General features: G+C 41.2%; 15 non-coding genes and 58 pseudogenes across 15 annotated transcripts; all 73 read right to left on the bottom strand.

Moving 5' to 3' along the window:
• Positions 1 to 18: 18 nt before the first annotated feature.
• LOC134963514 (5S ribosomal RNA) lies at positions 19 to 137 on the bottom strand (annotated as a pseudogene).
• Positions 138 to 244: 107 nt separating this feature from the next.
• LOC134961748 (5S ribosomal RNA) lies at positions 245 to 363 on the bottom strand (annotated as a pseudogene).
• A 107-nt stretch (positions 364 to 470) lies between these two features.
• On the bottom strand, positions 471 to 589 carry LOC134963591 (5S ribosomal RNA; annotated as a pseudogene).
• Positions 590 to 696: 107 nt separating this feature from the next.
• Positions 697 to 814, bottom strand: LOC134958975 (5S ribosomal RNA; annotated as a pseudogene).
• A 107-nt stretch (positions 815 to 921) lies between these two features.
• LOC134960463 (5S ribosomal RNA) lies at positions 922 to 1,040 on the bottom strand (annotated as a pseudogene).
• Positions 1,041 to 1,147: 107 nt separating this feature from the next.
• Positions 1,148 to 1,266, bottom strand: LOC134962478 (5S ribosomal RNA; annotated as a pseudogene).
• A 107-nt stretch (positions 1,267 to 1,373) lies between these two features.
• LOC134964709 (5S ribosomal RNA) lies at positions 1,374 to 1,492 on the bottom strand (annotated as a pseudogene).
• Positions 1,493 to 1,598: 106 nt separating this feature from the next.
• Positions 1,599 to 1,717, bottom strand: LOC134960641 (5S ribosomal RNA; annotated as a pseudogene).
• Positions 1,718 to 1,824: 107 nt separating this feature from the next.
• LOC134961259 (5S ribosomal RNA) lies at positions 1,825 to 1,943 on the bottom strand (annotated as a pseudogene).
• Positions 1,944 to 2,050: 107 nt separating this feature from the next.
• On the bottom strand, positions 2,051 to 2,169 carry LOC134960375 (5S ribosomal RNA). Its single transcript, XR_010187747.1, has one exon. It is a non-coding gene; the product is annotated as a 5S ribosomal RNA (ribosomal RNA).
• A 107-nt stretch (positions 2,170 to 2,276) lies between these two features.
• Positions 2,277 to 2,395, bottom strand: LOC134963054 (5S ribosomal RNA; annotated as a pseudogene).
• Positions 2,396 to 2,502: 107 nt separating this feature from the next.
• LOC134961694 (5S ribosomal RNA) lies at positions 2,503 to 2,621 on the bottom strand. Its single transcript, XR_010187951.1, has one exon. It is a non-coding gene; the product is annotated as a 5S ribosomal RNA (ribosomal RNA).
• A 107-nt stretch (positions 2,622 to 2,728) lies between these two features.
• Positions 2,729 to 2,847, bottom strand: LOC134960290 (5S ribosomal RNA). The gene has a single exon (XR_010187732.1). It is a non-coding gene; the product is annotated as a 5S ribosomal RNA (ribosomal RNA).
• Positions 2,848 to 3,180: 333 nt separating this feature from the next.
• Positions 3,181 to 3,299, bottom strand: LOC134960782 (5S ribosomal RNA; annotated as a pseudogene).
• Positions 3,300 to 3,632: 333 nt separating this feature from the next.
• Positions 3,633 to 3,751, bottom strand: LOC134961994 (5S ribosomal RNA; annotated as a pseudogene).
• Positions 3,752 to 3,858: 107 nt separating this feature from the next.
• LOC134964340 (5S ribosomal RNA) lies at positions 3,859 to 3,977 on the bottom strand (annotated as a pseudogene).
• Positions 3,978 to 4,084: 107 nt separating this feature from the next.
• LOC134959959 (5S ribosomal RNA) lies at positions 4,085 to 4,203 on the bottom strand (annotated as a pseudogene).
• Positions 4,204 to 4,310: 107 nt separating this feature from the next.
• Positions 4,311 to 4,429, bottom strand: LOC134960784 (5S ribosomal RNA). Its single transcript, XR_010187815.1, has one exon. It is a non-coding gene; the product is annotated as a 5S ribosomal RNA (ribosomal RNA).
• A 333-nt stretch (positions 4,430 to 4,762) lies between these two features.
• LOC134960642 (5S ribosomal RNA) lies at positions 4,763 to 4,881 on the bottom strand (annotated as a pseudogene).
• A 107-nt stretch (positions 4,882 to 4,988) lies between these two features.
• On the bottom strand, positions 4,989 to 5,107 carry LOC134962708 (5S ribosomal RNA; annotated as a pseudogene).
• A 107-nt stretch (positions 5,108 to 5,214) lies between these two features.
• Positions 5,215 to 5,333, bottom strand: LOC134963719 (5S ribosomal RNA). The gene has a single exon (XR_010188149.1). It is a non-coding gene; the product is annotated as a 5S ribosomal RNA (ribosomal RNA).
• Positions 5,334 to 5,440: 107 nt separating this feature from the next.
• On the bottom strand, positions 5,441 to 5,559 carry LOC134960277 (5S ribosomal RNA). The gene has a single exon (XR_010187730.1). It is a non-coding gene; the product is annotated as a 5S ribosomal RNA (ribosomal RNA).
• Positions 5,560 to 5,666: 107 nt separating this feature from the next.
• LOC134960890 (5S ribosomal RNA) lies at positions 5,667 to 5,785 on the bottom strand (annotated as a pseudogene).
• Positions 5,786 to 5,892: 107 nt separating this feature from the next.
• Positions 5,893 to 6,011, bottom strand: LOC134959075 (5S ribosomal RNA; annotated as a pseudogene).
• Positions 6,012 to 6,118: 107 nt separating this feature from the next.
• On the bottom strand, positions 6,119 to 6,237 carry LOC134963968 (5S ribosomal RNA; annotated as a pseudogene).
• A 107-nt stretch (positions 6,238 to 6,344) lies between these two features.
• On the bottom strand, positions 6,345 to 6,463 carry LOC134959895 (5S ribosomal RNA). The gene has a single exon (XR_010187671.1). It is a non-coding gene; the product is annotated as a 5S ribosomal RNA (ribosomal RNA).
• A 107-nt stretch (positions 6,464 to 6,570) lies between these two features.
• LOC134961308 (5S ribosomal RNA) lies at positions 6,571 to 6,689 on the bottom strand (annotated as a pseudogene).
• A 107-nt stretch (positions 6,690 to 6,796) lies between these two features.
• Positions 6,797 to 6,915, bottom strand: LOC134964608 (5S ribosomal RNA; annotated as a pseudogene).
• Positions 6,916 to 7,022: 107 nt separating this feature from the next.
• On the bottom strand, positions 7,023 to 7,141 carry LOC134961678 (5S ribosomal RNA; annotated as a pseudogene).
• Positions 7,142 to 7,248: 107 nt separating this feature from the next.
• LOC134961878 (5S ribosomal RNA) lies at positions 7,249 to 7,367 on the bottom strand (annotated as a pseudogene).
• Positions 7,368 to 7,474: 107 nt separating this feature from the next.
• LOC134960888 (5S ribosomal RNA) lies at positions 7,475 to 7,593 on the bottom strand. The gene has a single exon (XR_010187825.1). It is a non-coding gene; the product is annotated as a 5S ribosomal RNA (ribosomal RNA).
• A 107-nt stretch (positions 7,594 to 7,700) lies between these two features.
• Positions 7,701 to 7,819, bottom strand: LOC134964727 (5S ribosomal RNA; annotated as a pseudogene).
• A 548-nt stretch (positions 7,820 to 8,367) lies between these two features.
• On the bottom strand, positions 8,368 to 8,486 carry LOC134962282 (5S ribosomal RNA; annotated as a pseudogene).
• Positions 8,487 to 8,593: 107 nt separating this feature from the next.
• On the bottom strand, positions 8,594 to 8,712 carry LOC134960019 (5S ribosomal RNA; annotated as a pseudogene).
• Positions 8,713 to 8,819: 107 nt separating this feature from the next.
• LOC134960654 (5S ribosomal RNA) lies at positions 8,820 to 8,938 on the bottom strand (annotated as a pseudogene).
• A 107-nt stretch (positions 8,939 to 9,045) lies between these two features.
• On the bottom strand, positions 9,046 to 9,164 carry LOC134964049 (5S ribosomal RNA; annotated as a pseudogene).
• A 107-nt stretch (positions 9,165 to 9,271) lies between these two features.
• LOC134964330 (5S ribosomal RNA) lies at positions 9,272 to 9,390 on the bottom strand (annotated as a pseudogene).
• A 107-nt stretch (positions 9,391 to 9,497) lies between these two features.
• LOC134963597 (5S ribosomal RNA) lies at positions 9,498 to 9,616 on the bottom strand. The gene has a single exon (XR_010188138.1). It is a non-coding gene; the product is annotated as a 5S ribosomal RNA (ribosomal RNA).
• A 107-nt stretch (positions 9,617 to 9,723) lies between these two features.
• On the bottom strand, positions 9,724 to 9,842 carry LOC134964196 (5S ribosomal RNA; annotated as a pseudogene).
• A 548-nt stretch (positions 9,843 to 10,390) lies between these two features.
• Positions 10,391 to 10,509, bottom strand: LOC134958933 (5S ribosomal RNA; annotated as a pseudogene).
• Positions 10,510 to 10,616: 107 nt separating this feature from the next.
• On the bottom strand, positions 10,617 to 10,735 carry LOC134959058 (5S ribosomal RNA). The gene has a single exon (XR_010187162.1). It is a non-coding gene; the product is annotated as a 5S ribosomal RNA (ribosomal RNA).
• Positions 10,736 to 10,842: 107 nt separating this feature from the next.
• Positions 10,843 to 10,961, bottom strand: LOC134959755 (5S ribosomal RNA; annotated as a pseudogene).
• Positions 10,962 to 11,068: 107 nt separating this feature from the next.
• Positions 11,069 to 11,187, bottom strand: LOC134964535 (5S ribosomal RNA; annotated as a pseudogene).
• A 107-nt stretch (positions 11,188 to 11,294) lies between these two features.
• Positions 11,295 to 11,413, bottom strand: LOC134961552 (5S ribosomal RNA; annotated as a pseudogene).
• Positions 11,414 to 11,520: 107 nt separating this feature from the next.
• Positions 11,521 to 11,639, bottom strand: LOC134962182 (5S ribosomal RNA; annotated as a pseudogene).
• A 107-nt stretch (positions 11,640 to 11,746) lies between these two features.
• On the bottom strand, positions 11,747 to 11,865 carry LOC134959146 (5S ribosomal RNA). Its single transcript, XR_010187222.1, has one exon. It is a non-coding gene; the product is annotated as a 5S ribosomal RNA (ribosomal RNA).
• A 107-nt stretch (positions 11,866 to 11,972) lies between these two features.
• LOC134962382 (5S ribosomal RNA) lies at positions 11,973 to 12,091 on the bottom strand (annotated as a pseudogene).
• A 107-nt stretch (positions 12,092 to 12,198) lies between these two features.
• Positions 12,199 to 12,317, bottom strand: LOC134963749 (5S ribosomal RNA; annotated as a pseudogene).
• Positions 12,318 to 12,424: 107 nt separating this feature from the next.
• On the bottom strand, positions 12,425 to 12,543 carry LOC134960520 (5S ribosomal RNA; annotated as a pseudogene).
• A 107-nt stretch (positions 12,544 to 12,650) lies between these two features.
• LOC134961877 (5S ribosomal RNA) lies at positions 12,651 to 12,769 on the bottom strand (annotated as a pseudogene).
• Positions 12,770 to 12,876: 107 nt separating this feature from the next.
• On the bottom strand, positions 12,877 to 12,995 carry LOC134962612 (5S ribosomal RNA). Its single transcript, XR_010188046.1, has one exon. It is a non-coding gene; the product is annotated as a 5S ribosomal RNA (ribosomal RNA).
• Positions 12,996 to 13,102: 107 nt separating this feature from the next.
• LOC134960761 (5S ribosomal RNA) lies at positions 13,103 to 13,221 on the bottom strand (annotated as a pseudogene).
• Positions 13,222 to 13,328: 107 nt separating this feature from the next.
• Positions 13,329 to 13,447, bottom strand: LOC134959635 (5S ribosomal RNA; annotated as a pseudogene).
• A 108-nt stretch (positions 13,448 to 13,555) lies between these two features.
• On the bottom strand, positions 13,556 to 13,674 carry LOC134964195 (5S ribosomal RNA; annotated as a pseudogene).
• Positions 13,675 to 14,222: 548 nt separating this feature from the next.
• Positions 14,223 to 14,341, bottom strand: LOC134964992 (5S ribosomal RNA; annotated as a pseudogene).
• A 107-nt stretch (positions 14,342 to 14,448) lies between these two features.
• On the bottom strand, positions 14,449 to 14,567 carry LOC134960072 (5S ribosomal RNA; annotated as a pseudogene).
• A 107-nt stretch (positions 14,568 to 14,674) lies between these two features.
• LOC134963384 (5S ribosomal RNA) lies at positions 14,675 to 14,793 on the bottom strand (annotated as a pseudogene).
• Positions 14,794 to 14,900: 107 nt separating this feature from the next.
• Positions 14,901 to 15,019, bottom strand: LOC134963918 (5S ribosomal RNA; annotated as a pseudogene).
• A 323-nt stretch (positions 15,020 to 15,342) lies between these two features.
• Positions 15,343 to 15,461, bottom strand: LOC134961032 (5S ribosomal RNA; annotated as a pseudogene).
• Positions 15,462 to 15,569: 108 nt separating this feature from the next.
• On the bottom strand, positions 15,570 to 15,688 carry LOC134958932 (5S ribosomal RNA; annotated as a pseudogene).
• A 107-nt stretch (positions 15,689 to 15,795) lies between these two features.
• On the bottom strand, positions 15,796 to 15,914 carry LOC134962824 (5S ribosomal RNA; annotated as a pseudogene).
• A 107-nt stretch (positions 15,915 to 16,021) lies between these two features.
• LOC134962856 (5S ribosomal RNA) lies at positions 16,022 to 16,140 on the bottom strand (annotated as a pseudogene).
• Positions 16,141 to 16,247: 107 nt separating this feature from the next.
• Positions 16,248 to 16,366, bottom strand: LOC134960868 (5S ribosomal RNA; annotated as a pseudogene).
• Positions 16,367 to 16,474: 108 nt separating this feature from the next.
• Positions 16,475 to 16,593, bottom strand: LOC134958916 (5S ribosomal RNA; annotated as a pseudogene).
• Positions 16,594 to 16,700: 107 nt separating this feature from the next.
• LOC134964591 (5S ribosomal RNA) lies at positions 16,701 to 16,819 on the bottom strand (annotated as a pseudogene).
• Positions 16,820 to 16,926: 107 nt separating this feature from the next.
• On the bottom strand, positions 16,927 to 17,045 carry LOC134963965 (5S ribosomal RNA). Its single transcript, XR_010188171.1, has one exon. It is a non-coding gene; the product is annotated as a 5S ribosomal RNA (ribosomal RNA).
• A 107-nt stretch (positions 17,046 to 17,152) lies between these two features.
• LOC134962311 (5S ribosomal RNA) lies at positions 17,153 to 17,271 on the bottom strand (annotated as a pseudogene).
• Positions 17,272 to 17,378: 107 nt separating this feature from the next.
• Positions 17,379 to 17,497, bottom strand: LOC134962814 (5S ribosomal RNA). Its single transcript, XR_010188065.1, has one exon. It is a non-coding gene; the product is annotated as a 5S ribosomal RNA (ribosomal RNA).
• Positions 17,498 to 17,604: 107 nt separating this feature from the next.
• Positions 17,605 to 17,723, bottom strand: LOC134964824 (5S ribosomal RNA; annotated as a pseudogene).
• A 334-nt stretch (positions 17,724 to 18,057) lies between these two features.
• LOC134960836 (5S ribosomal RNA) lies at positions 18,058 to 18,176 on the bottom strand (annotated as a pseudogene).
• A 107-nt stretch (positions 18,177 to 18,283) lies between these two features.
• On the bottom strand, positions 18,284 to 18,402 carry LOC134960793 (5S ribosomal RNA; annotated as a pseudogene).
• A 107-nt stretch (positions 18,403 to 18,509) lies between these two features.
• LOC134961269 (5S ribosomal RNA) lies at positions 18,510 to 18,628 on the bottom strand (annotated as a pseudogene).
• Positions 18,629 to 18,735: 107 nt separating this feature from the next.
• On the bottom strand, positions 18,736 to 18,854 carry LOC134959157 (5S ribosomal RNA). Its single transcript, XR_010187233.1, has one exon. It is a non-coding gene; the product is annotated as a 5S ribosomal RNA (ribosomal RNA).
• Between the last annotated feature and the right edge of the window lie 29 nt (positions 18,855 to 18,883).

Raw genomic sequence — 18,883 nt, 5'->3', positions numbered from 1 at the left:
GTGTTGGCAGTATAAAAATACCTACAGCACTTTGTATTAACAGGTGGTCTCCCATCCAAGTATTAAACAGGCCCAACATTGCTTAGCTTCCAAGATCAGACGAGATTGGGCGTATCCAGTGTGGTGTGGCTGTAGATGAGCTTTGTGGTTTCTGTTAGAACTTTTCTACTTCTAACTACTGGTACATAAATGAATAAGACTGAAAATGGAATGCATCAACAGAACAGTGTTGGCAGTATAAAAATACCTACAGCAGCGTGTATTCGCAGGTGGTCTCCCATCCAAGTACTAACCAGGCCCAACACTGCTTAGCTTCCAAGATCAGATGATATTGGGTGTATCCAGTGTAGTGTGGCTGTAGATGAGTTTTGTGGTTTCTGTTAGAACTTTTCTACTTCTAGCTACTGGTACATAAATGAATAAGTTTGAAAATGGAATGCATCAACAGAAAGGTGTTGGCAGTATAAAAATACCTGCAGCACCTTGTAATCCCAGGTGGTCTCCCATACAAGTATTAACCAGTCCCTACACTGCTTAGCTTCCAAGATCAGATGAGATTGGGCGTATCCAGTGTGGTTTGGCTGTAGATGAGCTTTGTGGTTTCTGTTAGAATTTTTCTACTTCTAGCTACTGGTACATAAATGAATAAGTTTGAAAATGGAATGCATCAACAGAACCGTGTTGGCAGTATAAAAATACCTAAGCACTTTGTATTCCCAGGTGGTCTCCCATCCAAGTACTAACCAGGCCCAACACTGCTTAGCTTCCAAGGTCAGATGATATTGGGCAGATCCAGTGTGGTGTGTCTGTAGATGAGCTTTGCGGTTTCTGTTAGAACTTTTCTACTTCTAACTACTGGTACATAAATGAACAGATTTGAAAATGGAATGCATCAATAGAACGGTGTTGGCAATATAAAAAGATCTACAGCACCTTATATTCCCAGGTGGTCTCCCATCCAAGTACTAACCAAGCCCAACACTGCTTAGCTTTCAAGATCAGATGAGATTGGTCGTATCCAGTGTGGTGTGGCTGAAGATAATCTTTGTGGTTTCTGTCAGAACTTTTCTACTTCTAACTACTGGTAAATAAATGAAAAAGTTTGAAAATGGAATGCATCAACAGAACGGAGTTGGCAGTATAAAAATATCTGCAGCACCTTGCATTCCCAGGTGGTTTCCCATCCAAATACTAACCAGGCCCAGCACTGCTTAGTTTCCAAGATCAGATGAGATTGGGCGTATCCAGTGTGGTGGGGCTGTAGATGAACTTTGCGGTTTCTGTTAGAACTTTTCTACTTCTAGCTACTGGTACATAAATGGATAAGTTTGAAAATTGAATGCAACAACAGAATGGCGTTGGCAGTATAAAAATTCTTCCTGCACCTTGTATTCCCAGGTTGTCTCCCATCCAAGTACTAACCAGGCCCAACACTTCTTAGATTCCAAGATCAGATGAGATTGGGCATATCCAGTGTGGTGTGGCTGTAAATGAGCTTTGTGGTTTCTGTTAGAACTTTTCTACTTCTAACTACTTTACATAAATGAATACGTTTGAAAAAGGAATGTATCAATAGAATGGTGTTGGCAGTATAAAAATACATACAGCACGTTGTATTCCCAGCTGGTCTCCCATCTAAGTACTAACCAGGCCCAACACTGCTTAGCTTCCAAGATCAGATGAGATTGGGCGTATCCAGTGTGGTGTGGCTGTAGATGAGCTTTGTGGTTTCTATTAGAACTTTTCTACTTCTAACTAATGGTACATAAATGAATAAGTTTGAAAATGGAATGCATCAACAGTACGGTATTGGCAGTATAAAAATACCTACAGCACCTTGTATTGCCAGGTGGTCACCCATCCAAGTACTAACCAGGCCCAACACTGCTAAGCTTCCAAGATCAGATGAGATTGGTCGTATCCAGTGTGGTGTGGCTGTAGATGAGCTTTGTGATTTTTGTTAGAACTTTTCTACTTCTAACTACTGGTACATAAATGAATAAGTTTGAAAATGGAATGCATCAACAGAACGGTGTTGGCAGTATAAAAAAACCTACAGCACCTTGTATTCTCAGGTGGTCTTCCATCCAAGTACTAACCAGGCCCAACACTGCTTAGCTTCCAAGATCAGATGAGATTGGGCGTATCCAGTGTGGTGTGGCTGTAGATGAGCTTTGTGGTTTCTATTAGAACTTTTCTACTTCTAACTAATGGTACATAAATGAATAAGTTTGAAAATGGAATGCATCAACAGTACGGTATTGGCAGTATAAAAATACCTACAGCACCTTGTATTGCCAGGTGGTCTCCCATCCAAGTACTAACCAGGCCCAACACTGCTAAGCTTCCAAGATCAGATGAGATTGTTCGTATCCAGTGTGGTGTGGCTGTAGATGAGCTTTGTGATTTTTGTTAGAACTTTTCTACTTCTAACTACTGGTACATAAATGAATAAGTTTGAAAATGGAATGCATCAACAGAACGGTGTTGGCAGTATAAAAATACCTACAGCACCTCATATTCCCAGGTGGTCTCCCACCCAAGTACTAAACAGGCCCAACACTGCTTAGCCTCCAAGATCAGATGAGATTGGGCGTTTCCAGTGTGGTGTGGCTGTAGATGAGCTTTGTGGTTTCTGTTAGAACTTTTCTACTTCTAAAGACTGGTACATAAATGAATAAGTTTGAAAATGGAATGCATCAACAGAATGGTGTTGGCAGTATAAAAATACCTACAGCACCTTGTATTCCCAGGTGGTCTCCCATCCAAGTACTAACCAGGCCCAACACTGCTTAGCTTCCAAGATCAGATGAGATTGGGTGTATCCAGCGTGGTGTGGCTGAAGATGAGCTTTGTGGTTTCTGTTAGAACTTTTCTACTTCTAGCTACTGGTACATTAATGAATTAGTTTGAAAATGGAATGCATCAACAGAACGGTGTTGGCAGTATAAAAATACCTGAAGAACCTTGTATTCCCAGGTGATCTCCCATCAAAGTACTAACCAGTCCCAACATTGCTTAGTTTCCAAGATCAGATGAGATTGGGCGTATCCAGTGTTGTGTGGCTGTAGATGAGCTTTGTGGTTTCTGTTAGAACTTTTCTACTTCTAACTAATGGTACATAAATGAATAAGTTTGAAAATGGAATGCATCAACAGAACGGTGTTGGCAGTATAAAAATACCTACAGCACCTCGTATTCCCAGGTGGTCTCCCACCAAAGTACTAAACAGGCCCAACACTGCTCAGCTTCCAAGATCAGATGAGATTGGGCGTATCCAGTGTTGTGTGGCTGTAGATGAGCTTTGTGGTTTCTGTTAGAACTTTTCTACTTCTAACTACTGGTACATAAATGAATAAGTTTGAAAATGGAATGCATCAACAGAATGGTGTTGACAGTATAAAAATACCTGCAGCACCTTGTATTCCCAGGTGGTCTCCCATTCAAGAACTAACCAAGCCCAACACTGCTTATTTTCAAAGATCAGATGATATTGGGCGTATCCAGTGTGTTGTGGCTGTAGATAAGCTTTGAGGTTTCTGTTAGAACTATTCTACTTCTAACTACTGGTACATAAATGAATAAGTTTGAAAATGGAATACATCAACAGAACGGTGTTGGCAGTATAAAAATACCTACAGCACCTTTTATTCCCAAGTGGTCTCCCATCTAAGTATTAACCAGGCCCAACACTGCTTAGCTTCTAAGATCAGATGAGATTGGGCGTATCAAGTGTGGTGTGGCTGTAGACGAGCTTTGTGGTTTCTATTAGAACTTTTCTACTTCTAACTAATGGTACATAAATGAATAAGTTTGAAAATGGAATGCATCAACAGTACGGTATTGGCAGTATAAAAATACCTACAGCACCTTGTATTGCCAGGTGGTCTCCCATCCAAGTACTAACCAGGCCCAACACTGCTAAGCTTCCAAGATCATATGAGATTGGTCGTATCCAGTGTTGTGTGGCTGCAGATGAGCTTTGTGGTTTTTGTTAGAACTTTTCTACTTCTAACTACTGGTACATAAATGAATAATTTTGAAAATGGAATACATCAACAGAACGGAGTTGGCAGTATAAAAAGATCTACTGCACCTTGTATTCCCAGGTGGTCTCCCATCCAAGTACTAACCAAGCCCAGCACTGCTTAGCTTCCAAGATCAGATGAGATTGGGCGTATCCAGTGTGGTGTGGCTGAAGTTAATCTTTGTGGTTTCTGTCAGAACTTTTCTACTTCTAACTACTGGTAAATAAATGAAAAAGTTTGAAAATGGAATGCATCAACAGAACGGAGTTGGCAGTATAAAAATACCTACAGCACCTTGTATTCCCAGGTGGTCTCCCATCCCAGTACTAACCAGGCCCAACACTGCTTAGCTTCCAAGATCAGAAGAGATTGGGTGTATCCAGTGTGGTGTGGCTGAAGATGAGCTTTGTGGTTTCTGTAAGAACTTTTCTACTTCTAACTACTGGTACATAAATGAATAAGTTTGAAAATGGAATGCATCAACAGAATGGTGTTGGCAGTATAAAAATAACTCCAACACCTTGTATTCCCAGGTTGTCTCCCATCCAAGTACTAACCAGGCCCAACACTTCTTAGCTTCCAAGATCAGATGATATTGGGCGTATCCAGTGTGTTGCGGCTGTAGATAAGTTTTGAGGTTTCTGTTAGAACTTTTCTACTTCTAACTACTGGTACATAAATGAATACGTTTGAAAAAGGAATGTATCAATAGAATGGTGTTGGTAGTATAAAAATACATACAGCACGTTGTATTCCCAGCTGGTCTCCCATCTAAGTACTAACCAGGCCCAACACTGCTTAGCTTCCAAGATCAGATGAGATTGGGCGTATCCAGTGTGGTGTGGCTGTAGATGAGCTTTGTGGTTTCTATTAGAACTTTTCTTCTTCTAACTAATGGTACATAAATGAATAAGTTTGAAAATGGAATGCATCAACAGTATGGTATTGGCAGTATAAAAATACCTACAGCACCTTGTATTGCCAGGTGGTGTCCCATCCAAGTACTAATCAGGCCCAACACTGCTAAGCTTCCAAGATCAGATGAGATTGGTCGTATCCAGTGTGGTGTGGCTGTAGATGAGCTTTGTGGTTTTTGTTAGAACTTTTCTACTTCTAACTACTATTACATAAATGAATACTTTTGAAAATGGAATGTATCAACAGAACGGTGTTGGCAGTATAAAAATACCTACAGCACCTCATATTCCCAGGTGGTCTCCCACCCAAGTACTAAACAGGCCCAACACTGCTTAGCTTCCAAGATCAGATGAGATTGGGCGTTTCCAGTGTGGTGTGGCTGTAGATGAGCTTTGTGGTTTCTGTTAGAACTTTTCTACTTCTAAAGACTGGTACATAAATGAAAAAGTTTGAAAATGGAATGCATCAACAGAACGGTGTTGGCAGTATAAAAATACCTACAGCACCTTGTATTCCCAGGTGGTCTCCCATCCAAGTACTAACCAGGCCCAACACTGCTTAGCTTCCAAGATCAGATGAGATTGGGTGTATCCAGCGTGGTGTGGCTGAAGATGAGCTTTGTGGTTTCTGTTAGAACTTTTCTACTTCTAGCTACTGGTACATTAATGAATTAGTTTGAAAATGGAATGCATCAACAGAACGGTGTTGGCAGTATAAAAATACCTACAGCACCTCGTATTCCCAGGTGGTCTCCCACCAAAGTACTAAACAGGCCCAACACTGCTTAGCTTCCAAGATCAGATGAGATTGTTCGTATCCAGTGTAGTGTGGCTGTAGATGAGCTTTGTGGTTTCTGTTAGAACTTTTCTACTTCTAACTACTGGTACATAAATGAATAAGTTTGAAAATGGAATGCATCAACAGAATGGTGTTGACAGTATAAAAATACCTGCAGCACCTTGTATTCCCAGGTGGTCTCCCATTCAAGAACTAACCAAGCCCAACACTGCTTATCTTCAAAGATCAGATGATATTGGGCGTATCCAGCGTGTTGTGGCTGTAGATAAGCTTTGAGGTTTCTGTTAGAACTTTTCTACTTCTAACTACTGGTACATAAATGAATAAGTTTGAAAATGGAATGCATCAACAGAACGGTGTTGGCAGTATAAAAATACCTACAGCACCTTTTATTCCCAAGTGGTCTCCCATCTAAGTATTAACCAGGCCCAACACTGCTAAGCTTCCAAAATCAGATGAGATTGGTCGTATCCAGTGTGGTTTGGCTGCAGATGAGCTTTGTGGTTTTTGTTAGAACTTTTCTACTTCTAACTACTGGTACATAAATGAATAATTTTGAAAATGGAATACATCAACAGAACGGTGTTGGCAGTATAAAAATACCTACAGCACCTCATATTCCCAGGTGGTCTCCCACCCAAGTACTAAACAGGCCCAACACTGCTTAGCTTCCAAGATCAGATGAGATTGGGCGTGTCCAGTGTGGTGTGGCTGTAGATGTGCTTTGTGGTTTCTGTTAGAACTTTTCTACTTCTAACTACTGGTAAATAAATGAAAAAGTTTGAAAATGGAATGCATCAACAGAACGGAGTTGGCAGTATAAAAATATCTGCAGCACCTTGCATTCCCAGGTGGTTTCCCATCCAAATACTAACCAGGCCCAGCACTGCTTAGTTTCCAAGATCAGATGAGATTGGGCGTATCCAGTGTGGTGTGGCTGTAGATGAACTTTGCGGTTTCTGTTAGAACTTTTCTACTTCTAGCTACTGGTACATAAATGAATAAGTTTGAAAATGGAATGCATCAACAGAATGGTGTTGGCAGTATAAAAATAACTCCAGCAATTTGTATTCCCAGGTTGTCTCCCATCCAAGTACTAACCAGGCCCAACACTACTTAGCTTTCAAGATCAGATGAGATTGGGCGTATCCAGTGTGGTGTGGCTGTAGATGAGCTTTGTGTTTTCTGTTAGAACTTTTCTACTTCTAGCTACTGGTACACACATGAATAAGTTTAAAAAAGGAATGCATCAACAGAACGGTGTTGGCAGTATAAAAATACATACAGCACGTTGTATTCCCATGTAGTCTCCCATCTAAGTACTAACCAGGCCCAACACTGCTTAGCTTCCAAGATCAGATGAGATTGGGCGTATCCAGTATGGTTTGGCTGTAGATGAGCTTTGTGGTTTCTATTAGAACTTTTCTACTTCTAACTAATGGTACATAAATGAATAAGTTTGAAAATGGAATGCATCAACAGTACGGTATTGGCAGTATAAAAATACCTACAGCACCTTGTATTGCCAGGTGGTCTCCCATCCAAGTACTAACCAGACCCAACACTGCTAAGCTTCCAAGATCAGATGAGATTGGGCGTATCCAGTGTGGTGTGGCTGCAGATGAGCTTTGTGGTTTTTGTTAGAACTTTTCTACTTCTAACTACTGGTACATAAATGAATACTTTTGAAAATGGAATGCATCAACAGAACGGTGTTGGCAGTATAAAAATACCTACAGCACCTCATATTCCCAGGTGGTCTCCCACCCAAGTACTAAACAGGCCCAACACTGCTTAGCTTCCAAGATCAGATGAGATTGGGTGTTTCCAGTGTGGTGTGGCTGTAGATGAGCTTTGTGGTTTCTGTTAGAACTTTTCTACTTCTAACTACTGGTAAATAAATGAAAAAGTTTGAAAATGGAATGCATCAACAGAACGGAGTTGGCAGTATAAAAATATCTGCAGCACCGTGCATTCCCAGGAGGTTTCCCATCCAAATTCTAATCAGGCCCAGCACTGCTTAGTTTCCAAGATCAGATGAGATTGAGCGTATCCAGTGTGATGTGGCTGTAGATGAGCTTTGTGGTTTCTGTTAGAACTTTTCTACTTCTAACTACTGGTACATGAATGAATAAGTTTGAAAATGGAATGCATCAACAGAACGGTGTTGGCAGGAAAAAAATTCCTACAGCACCTTGTATTTCCAGGTTGTCTCCCATCCAAGTACTAATCAGGACCAACACTGCTTAGTTTCCAAGATCAGATGAGATTGGACGTATCCAGTGTTGTGTGGCTGTAGATGAGCTTTTTGGTTTCTGTTAGAACTTTTCTACTTCCAACTACTGGTACATAAATGAATAAGTTTGAAAATGGAATGCATCAACAGAACGGTGTTGGCAGTATAAAATTACCTACAGCACCTTGTATTCCCAGGTGGTCTCCCATCCAAGCCCAACACTGCTTAGCTTCCAAGATCAGATGAGATTGGGTGCATCCAGTGTGGTGTGGCTGTAGATGAGCTTTGCGGTTTCTGTTAGAACTTTTCTACTTCTAGCTACTGGTACATAAATGAATAAGTTTGAAAATGGAATGCATCAACAGAACGGTGTTGGCAGTATAAAAATACCTGCAGCAACTTGTATTCCCAGGTGGTCTCCCATCCAAGTACTAACCAGTCCCAAAACTGCTTAGCTTCCAAGATCAGATGAGATTGGGTGTACCCAGTGTGGAGTGGCTCTAGATGAGCTTTGTTGTTTCTGTTAGAACTTTTCTACTTCTAACTACTGGTACATAAATGAATAAGTTTGAAAATGGAATGCATCAACAGAACGGTTTTGGCAGTATAAAAATACCCACAGCACCTTTTATTCCCAGGTGGTCTCCCATCCAAGTACTAACCAGGCCCAACACTGCTTAGCTTCCAAGATCAGATGAGATTGGGCGTATCCAGTGTGGTGTGGCTGCAGCCGAGCTTTGTGGTTTCTGTTAGAACTTTTCTACTTCTAACTACTGGTACATAAATGAATAAGATTAAAAATGGAATGCATCAACAGAACGGTGTTGGCAGTATAAAAATATCTACAGCACCTCGTATTCCCAGGTTATCTCCCACCCAAGTACTAAACAGGCCCAACACTGCTTAGCTTCCAAGATCAGATGAGATTGTGTGTATCCAGTGTGGTGTGGCTGTAGATGAGCTTTGTGGTTTCTGTTAGAACTTTTCTACTTCTAACTACTGGTAAATAAATGAAAAAGTTTGAAAATGGAATGCATCAACAGAACGGAGTTGGCAGTATAAAAATATCTGCAGCACCTTGCATTCCCAGGAGGTTTCCCATCCAAATACTAACCAGGCCCAGCACTGCTTAGTTTCCAAGATCAGATGAGATTGGGCGTATCCAGTTTGATGTGGCTGTAGAAGAGATTTGCGGTTTCTGTTAGAACTTTTCTACTTCTAGCTACTGGTACATAAATAAATCAGTTTGAAAATGGAATGCATCAACAGTACGGTATTGGCAGTATAAAAATACCTACAGCACCTTGTATTGCCAGGTGGTCTCCCATCCAAGTACTAACCAGACCCAACACTGCTAAGTTTCCAAGATCAGATGAGATTGGGCGTATCCAGTTTGGTGTGGCTGCAGATGAGCTTTGTGGTTTTTGTTAGAACTTTTCTACTTCTAACTACTGGTACATAAATGAATACTTTTGAAAATGGAATGCATCAACAGAACGGTGTTGGCAGTCTAAAAATACCTACAGCACCTCATATTCCCAGGTGGTCTCCCACCCAAGTACTAAACAGGCCCAACACTGCTTAGCTTCCAAGATCAGATGAGATTGGGCGTTTCCAGTGTGGTGTGGCTGTAGATGAGCTTTGTGGTTTCTGTTAGAACTTTTCTACTTCTAACTACTGGTAAATAAATGAGAAAGTTTGAAAATGGAATGCATCAACAGAACGGAGTTGGCATTATAAAAATATCTGCAGCACCGTGCATTCCCAGGAGGTTTCCCATCCAAATTCTAATCAGGCCCAGCACTGCTTAGTTTCCAAGATCAGATGAGATTGAGCGTATCCAGTGTGGTGTGGCTGTAGATGAGCTTTGTGGTTTCTGTTAGAACTTTTCTACTTCTAACTACTGGTACATGAATGAATAAGTTTGAAAATGGAATGCATCAACAGAACGGTGTTGGCAGGATAAAAATTCCTACAGCACCTTGTATTGGCAGGTTGTCTCCCATCCAAGTACTAACCAGGACCAACACTGCTTAGTTTCCAAGATCAGATGAGATTGGACGTATCCAGTGTTGTGTGGCTGTAGATGAGCTTTTTGGTTTCTGTTAGAACTTTTCTACTTCCAACTACTGGTACATAAATGAATAAGTTTGAAAATGGAATGCATCAACAGAACGGTGTTGGCAGTATAAAATTACCTACAGCACCTTGTATTCCCAGGTGGTCTCCCATCCAAGCCCAACACTGCTTAGCTTCCAAGATCAGATGAGATTGGGTGCATCCAGTGTGGTGTGGCTGTAGATGAGCTTTGCGGTTTCTGTTAGAACTTTTCTACTTCTAGCTACTGGTACATAAATGAATAAGTTTGAAAATGGAATGCATCAACAGAACGGAGTTGGCAGTATAAAAATATCTGCAGCACCTTGCATTCCCAGGTGGTTTCCCATCCAAATACTAACCAGGCCCAGCACTGCTTAGTTTCCAAGGTCAGAAGAGATTAGCCGTATCCACTGTGGTGTGGCTGTAGATTAACTTTGCGGTTTCTGTTAGAACTTTTCTACTTCTATCTACTGGTACATAAATGAATAAGATTGAAAATGGAATGCATCAACAGAACGGTGTTGGCAGTATAAAAATACCTACAGCACCTTGTATTCCCAGGTGGTCTCCCATCCAAGTACTAACCAGGCCCAACACTGCTTAGCTTCCAAGATCAGATGAGATTGTGCGTATCCAGTGTGGTGTGGCTGAAGATAAGCTTTGTGATTTCTGTTAGAACTTTTCTACTTCTAGCTACTGGTACATTAATGAATAAGTTTGAAAATGGAATGCATCAACAGAACGGTGTTGGCAGTATAAAAATACCTACAGCACCTCGTATTCCCAGTTGGTCTCCCACCAAAGTACTAAACAGGCCCAACACTGCTTAGCTTCCAAGATCAGATGAGATTGAGCATATCCAGTGTGGTGTGGCTGTAGATAATCTTTGTGGTTTCTGTTAGAACTTTTCTACTTCTAACTACTGGTAAATAAATGAAAAAGTTTGAAAATGGAATGCCTCAACAGAACGGAGTTGGCAGTATAAAAATATCTGCAGCACCTTGCATTCCCAGGTGGTTTCACACCCAAATACTAACCAGGCTCAGCACTGCTTAGTTTCCAAGATCAGATGAGATTGGGCGTATCCAGTGTGGTGTGGCTGTAGATGAACTTTGCGGTTTCTGTTAGAACTTTTCTACTTCTAGCTACTGGTACATAAATAAAAGAGTTTGAAAATGGAATGCATCAACAGAACGGTGTTGGCAGTATAAAAATACCTACAGCACCTTTTATTCCCAAGTGGTCTCCCATCTAAGTATTAACCAGGCCCAAAACTGCTTAGCTTCCAAGATCAGATGAGATTGGGCGTATCAAGTGTGGTGTGGCTGTAGATGAGCTTTATGGTTTCTATTAGAACTTTTCTACTTCTAACTAATGGTACATAAATGAATAAGTTTGAAAATGGAATGCATCAACAGTACGGTATTGGCAGTATAAAAATACCTACAGCACCTTGTATTGCCAGGTGGTCTCCCATCCAAGTACTAACCAGGCCCAACACTGCTAAGCTTCCAAGATCAGATGAGATTGGTCGTATCCAGTGTGGTGTGGCTGCAGATGAGCTTTGTGGTTTTTGTTAGAACTTTTCTACTTCTAACTACTGGTACATAAATGAATAATTTTGAAAAAGGAATACATCAACAGAACGGTGTTGGCAGTATAAAAATACCTACAGCACCTCATATTCCCAGTTGGTCTTCCACCCAAGTACTAAACAGGCCCAACACTGCTTAGCTTCCAAGATCAGATGAGATTGGGCGTGTCCAGTGTGGTGTGGCTGTAGATGTGCTTTGTGGTTTCTGTTAGAACTTTTCTACTTCTAACTACTGGTAAATAAATGAAAAAGTTTGAAAATGGAATGCATCAACAGAACGGAGTTGGCAGTATAAAAATATCTGCAGCACCTTGCATTCCCAGGTGGTTTACCATCCAAATACTAACCAGGCCCAGCACTGCTTAGTTTCCAAGATCAGATGAGATTGGGCGTATCCAGTGTGGTGTGGCTGTAGATGAACTTTGCGGTTTCTGTTAGAACTTTTCTACTTCTAGCTACTGGTACATAAATGAATAAGTTTGAAAATGGAATGCATCAACAGAATGGTGTTGGCAGTATAAAAATAACTCCAGCACTTTGTATTCCCAGGTTGTCTCCCATCCAAGTACTAACCAGGCCCAACACTACTTAGCTTTCAAGATCAGATGAGATTGGGCGTATCCAGTGTGGTGTGGCTGTAGATGAGCTTTGTGTTTTCTGTTAGAACTTTTCTACTTCTAGCTACTGGTACACAAATGAATAAGTTTGAAAATGGAATGCATCAACAGAACGGTGTTGGCAGTATAAAAATACATACAGCACGTTGTATTCCCAGGTAGTCTCCCATCTAAGTACTAACCAGGCCCAACACTGCTTAGCTTCCAAGATCAGATGAGATTGGGCGTATCCAGTGTGGTGTGGCTGTACATGAGCTTTGTGGTTTCTATTAGAACTTTTCTACTTCTAACTAATGGTACATAAATGAATAAGTTTGAAAATGGAATGCATCAACAGTACGGTATTGGCAGTATAAAAATACCTACAGCACCTTGTATTGCCAGGTGGTCTCCCATCCAAGTACTAACCAGACCCAACACTGCTAAGCTTCCAAGATCAGATGAGATTGGGCGTATCCAGTGTGGTGTGGCTGCAGATGAGCTTTGTGGTTTTTGTTAGAACTTTTCTACTTCTAACTACTGGTACATAAATGAATAAGTTTGAAAATGGAATGCATCAACAGAACGGTGTTGGCAGTATAAAAATAGCTACAGCACCTCATATTCCCAGGTGGTCTCCCACCCAAGTACTAAACAGGCCCAACACTGCTTAGCTTCCAAGATCAGATGAGATTGGGTGTTTCCAGTGTGGTGTGGCTGTAGATGAGCTTTGTGTTTTCTGTTAGAACTTTTCTACTTCTAGCTACTGGTACACAAATGAATAAGTTTGAAAATGGAATGCATCAACAGAACGGTGTTGGCAGTATAAAAATACATACAGCACGTTGTATTCCCAGGTAGTCTCCCATCTAAGTACTAACCAGGCCCAACACTGCTTAGCTTCCAAGATCAGATGAGATTGGGCGTATCCAGTGTGGTGTGGCTGTAGATGAGCTTTGTGGTTTCTATTAGAACTTTTCTACTTCTAGCTACTGGTACATAAATAAATAAGTTTGAAAATGGAATGCATCAACAGTACGGTATTGGCAGTATAAAAATACCTACAGCACCTTGTATTGCCAGGTGGTCTCCCATCCAAGTACTAACCAGGCCCAACACTGCTTAGCTTCCAAGATCAGATGAGATTGGGCGTATCCAGTGTGGTGTGGCTGCAGATGAGCTTTGTGGTTTCAATTTAGAACTTTTCTACTTCTAACTACTGGTACATAAATGAATAAGTTTGAAAATGGAATGCATCAACAGAACGGAGTTGGCAGTATAAAAATATCTGCAGCACCGTGCATTCCCAGGAGGTTTCCCATCCAAATTCTAATCAGGCCCAGCACTGCTTAGTTTCCAAGATCAGATGAGATTGAGCGTATCCAGTGTGGTGTGGCTGTAGATGAGCTTTGTGGTTTCTGTTAGAACTTTTCTACTTCTAACTACTGGTACATGAATGAATAAGTTTGAAAATGGAATGCATCAACAGAACGGTGTTGGCAGGATAAAACTTCCTACAGCACCTTGTATTGCCAGGTTGTCTCCCATCCAAGTACTAACCAGGACCAACACTGCTTAGTTTCCAAGATCAGATGAGATTGGACGTATCCAGTGTTGTGTGGCTGTAGATGAGCTTTTTGGTTTCTGTTAGAACTTTTCTACTTCCAACTACTGGTACATAAATGAATAAGTTTGAAAATGGAATGCATCAACAGAACGGTGTTGGCAGTATAAAATTACCTACAGCACCTTGTATTCCCAGGTGGTCTCCCATCCAAGCCCAACACTGCTTAGCTTTCAAGATCAGATGAGATTGGGTGCATCCAGTGTGGTGTGGCTGTAGATGAGCTTTGCGGTTTCTGTTAGAACTTTTCTACTTCTAGCTACTGGTACATAAATGAATAAGTTTGAAAATGGAATGCATCAACAGAACGGTGTTGGCAGTATAAAAATACCTGTAGCATCTTGTATTCCCAGGTGGTCTCCCATCCAAGTACTAACCAGTCCAAAAACTGCTTAGCTTCCAAGCTCAGATGAGATTGAGTGTATCCAGTGTGGAGTGGCTCTAGATGAGCTTTGTGGTTTCTGTTAGAACTTATCTACTTCTAACTACTGGTACATAAATGAATAAGTTTGAAAATGGAATGCATCAACAGAACGGTTTTGGCAGTATAAAAATACCTACAACACCTTTTATTCCCAGGTGGTCTCCCATCCAAGTACTAACCAGGCCCAACACTGCTTAGCTTCCAAGATCAGATGAGATTGGGCGTATCCAGTGTGGTGTGGCTGCAGCCGAGCTTTGTGGTTTCTGTTAGAACTTTTCTACTTCTAACTACTGGTACATAAATGAATAAGATTAAAAATGGAATGCATCAACAGAACGGTGTTGGCAGTATAAAAATATCTACAGCACCTCGTATACCCAGGTTATCTCCCACCCAAGTACTAAACAGGCCCAACACTGCTTAGCTTCCAAGATCAGATGAGATTGGTCGTATCCAGTGTGGTGTGGCTGTAGGTGAGCTTTGTGGTTTCTGTTAGAACTTTTCTACTTCTAACTACTGGTAAATAAATGAAAAAGTTTGAAAATGGAATGCATCAACAGAACGGAGTTGGCAGTATAAAAATATCTGCAGCACCTTGCATTCCCAGGAGGTTTCCCATCCAAATACTAACCAGGCCCAGCACTGCTTAGTTTCCAACATCAGATGAGATTGGGTGTATCCAGTGTGATGTGGCTGTAGAAGAGATTTGCGGTTTCTGTTAGAACTTTTCTACTTCTAGCTACTGGTACATAAATAAATAAGTTTGAAAATGGAATGCTTCAACAGAATGGTGTTGGCAATATAAAAATACCTACAGCACCTTGTATTCCCAGGTGGCCTCCCATCCAAGTACTAACCAGGCCCAACACTTCTAAGCTTCCAAGATCAGATGAGATTAGTGTGGTGTGGCTGTAGATGAGTTTTGTGGTTTCTGTTAGAACTTTTCTACTTCTAACTACTGGTACATAAATGAATAAGTTTGAAAATGGAATGCATCAACAGAACGGTGTTTGAAGTATAAAAATACCTACAGCACCTTGTATTGCCAGGTGGTCTCCCCTCCAAGTACTAACCAGGACCAACACTGCTTAGCTTCCAAGATCAGATGAGATTGGGCGTATCCAGTGTGGTGTGGCTGTAGATGAGCTTTGTGGTTTCTGTTGGAACTTTTCTACTTCTAACTACTGGTAAATAAATGAACAAAGTTTGAAAATGGAATGCATCAACAGAACGGAGTTGGCAGTATAAAAATATCTGCAGCACCTTGCATTCCCAGGTGGTTTCCCATCCAAATACTAACCAGGCCCAGCACTGCTTAGTTTCCAAGGTCAGAAGAGATTAGCCGTATCCACTGTGGTGTGGCTGTAGATTAACTTTGCGGTTTCTGTTAGAACTTTTCTACTTCTAGCTACTGGTACATAAATGAATAAGTTTGAAAATGGAATGCATCAACAGAATGGTGTTGGCAGTATAAAAATACCTCCAGCAACTTGTATTCCCAGGTTGTCTCCCATCCAAGTACTAACCAGGCCCAACACTTCTTAGCTTCCAAGATCAGATGAGATTGGGCGTATCCAGTGTGGTGTGGCTGTAGATGAGTTTTGTGGTTTCTGTTAGAACTTTTCTACTTCTAACTACTGGTACATAAATGAATAAGTTTGAAAATGGAATGCATCAACAGAACGGTGTTTGCAGTATAAAAATACCTACAGCACCTTCTATTGCCAGGTGGTCTCCCATCCAAGTACTAACCAGGACCAACACTGCTTAGCTTCCAAGATCAGATGAGATTGGGCGTATCCAGTGTTGTGTGGCTGTAGATGAGCTTTGTGGTTTCTGTTAGAACTTTTCTACTTCTAACTACTGGTACATAAATGAATAAGATTGAAAATGGAATGCATCAACAGAACAGTGTTGGCAGTATAAAAATACCTACAGCACCTTGTATTCCCAGGTGGTCTCCCATCCAAGTACTAACCAGGCCCAACACTGCTTAGCTTCCAAGATCAGATGATACTGTGTGCACCCAGTGTGGTGTGGCTGTAGATGAGCTTTATGGTTTCTGTTGGAACTTTTCTACTTCTAACTACTGGTAAATAAATGAACAAAGTTTGAAAATGGAATGCATCAACAGAACGGAGTTGGCAGTATAAAAATGTCTGCAGCACCTTGCATTCCCAGGTGGTTTCCCATCCAAATACTAACCAGGCCCAGCACTGCTTAGTTTCCAAGGTCAGAAGAGATTGGCCGTATCCACTGTGGTGTGGCTGTAGATTAACTTTGCGGTTTCTGTTAGAACTTTTCTACTTCTAGCTACTGGTACATAAATGAATAAGTTTGAAAATGGAATGCATCAACAGAATGGTGTTGGCAGTATAAAAATACCTCCAGCAACTTGTATTCCCAGGTTGTCTCCCATCCAAGTACTAACCAGGCCCAACACTTCTTAGCTTTCAAGATCAAATTAGATTGGGTGTATCCAGTGTGGTGTGGCTGTAGATGAGCTTTGTGGTTTCTGTTAGAACTTTTCTACTACTAGCTACTGGTACATAAATGAATAAGTTTGAAAATGGAATGCATCAACAGAACGGTGTTGGCAGTACAAAAATACCTACAGCACCTTGTATTCCCAGGTGGTCTCCCATCTAAGTACTAACCAGGCCCAACACTGCTTAGCTTCCAAGATCAGATGAGATTGGGCGTATCCAGTGTGGTGTGGCTGTAGATGAGCTTTGTGGTTTCTATTAGAACTTTTCTACTTCTAACTAATGGTACATAAATGAATAAGTTTGAAAATAGAATGTATCAACAGTACGGTATTGGCAGTATAAAAATACCTACAGCACCTTGTATTGCCAGGTGGTCTCCCATCCAAGTACTAACCAGGCCCAACACTGCTAAGTTTCCAAGATCAGATGAGATTGGGCGTATCCAGTGTGGTGTGGCTGCAGATGAGCTTTGTGGTTTTTGTTAGAACTTTTCTACTTCTAACTACTGGTACATAAATGAATATGTTTGAAAATGGAATACATCAACAGAACGGTGTTGGCAGTATAAAAATGCCTACAGCACCTCATATTCCCAGGTGGTCTCCCAGCCAAGTACTAAACAGGCCCAACACTGCTTAGCTTCCAAGATCAGATGAGATTGGGCGTGTCCAGTGTGGTGTGGCTGTAGATGTGCTTTGTGGTTTCTGTTAGAACTTTTCTACTTCTAACTACTGGTAAATAAATAAAAAAGTTAGAAAATGGAATGCATCAACAGAACGGAGTTGGCAGTATAAAAATATCTGCAGCACCGTGCATTCCCAGGAGGTTTCCCATCCAAATTCTAACCAGGCCCAGCACTGATTCATTTCCAAGATCAGATGAGATTGAGCGTATCCAGTGTGGTGTGGCTGTAGATGAGCTTTGCGGTTTCTGTTAGAACTTTTCTACTTCTAGCTACTGGTACATAACTGAATACGTTTGAAAATAGAATGCATCAACAGAATGGTGTTGGCAGTATAAAAAAAACCTACAGCACCTTGTGTTCCCAGGTTGTCTCACATCCAAGTTCTAACCAGGCCCAACACTTCTAAACTTCCAACATCAGATGAGATTGGGCGTATCCAGTGTGTTGTGGCTGTAGATGAGCTTTGTGGTTTCTGTTAGAACTTTTCTACTTCTATCTACTGGTACATAAATGAATAAGATTGAAAATGGAATGCATCAACAGAACGGTGTTGGCAGTATAAAAAAACCTACAGCACCTTGTATTGCCAGGTGGTCTCCCATCCAAAAACTAACCAGGCCCAACACTGCTTAGCTTCCAAGATCAGAAGAGATTGGGCGTATCCAGTGAGGTGTGGCTGTAGATGAGCTTTGTGGTTTCTGTTAGAACTTTTCTACTTCTAACTACTGGTACATAAATGAATAAGATTGAAATTGGAATGCATCAACAGAACGGTGTTGGCAGTATAAAAATACCTACAGCACCTTGTATTCCCAGGTGGTCTCCCATCCAAGTACTAACCAGGCACAACACTGCTTAGCTTCCAAGATCAGATGAGATTGTGCGTATCCAGTGTGGTGTGGCTGAAGATGAGCTTTGTGATTTCTGTTAGAACTTTTCTACTTCTAGCTACTGGTACATTAATGAATAAGTTTGAAAATGGAATGCATCAACAGAACGGTGTTGGCAGTATAAAGATACCTACAGCACCTCGTATTCCCAGTTGGTCTCCCACCAAAGTACTAAACAGGCCCAACACTGCTTAGCTTCCAAGATCAGATGAGATTGTTTGTATCCAGTGTAGTCTGGCTGTAGATGAGTTTGGTGGTTTCTGTTAGTACTTTTCTACTTCTAACTACTGGTACATAAATGAATAAGTTTGAAAATGGAATGCATCAACAGAACGGTGTTGGCAGTATAAAAATACCTGCAGCACCTTGTATTCCCAGGTGGTCTCCCATCCAAGTACTAACCAAGCCCAACACTGCTTAGCTTCCAAGATCAGATGAGATTGAGCGTATCCAGTGTGGTGTGGCTGTAGATAATCTTTGTGGTTTCTGTTAGAACTTTTC

This window comes from Pseudophryne corroboree, chromosome 9 (genome assembly GCF_028390025.1).
Source record: "Pseudophryne corroboree isolate aPseCor3 chromosome 9, aPseCor3.hap2, whole genome shotgun sequence".
Classification (NCBI taxonomy): Eukaryota; Metazoa; Chordata; class Amphibia; order Anura; family Myobatrachidae; genus Pseudophryne; species Pseudophryne corroboree.
Note: the sequence above shows the minus strand (reverse complement) of the source record. Positions and strands in the feature narration are given on the sequence as shown.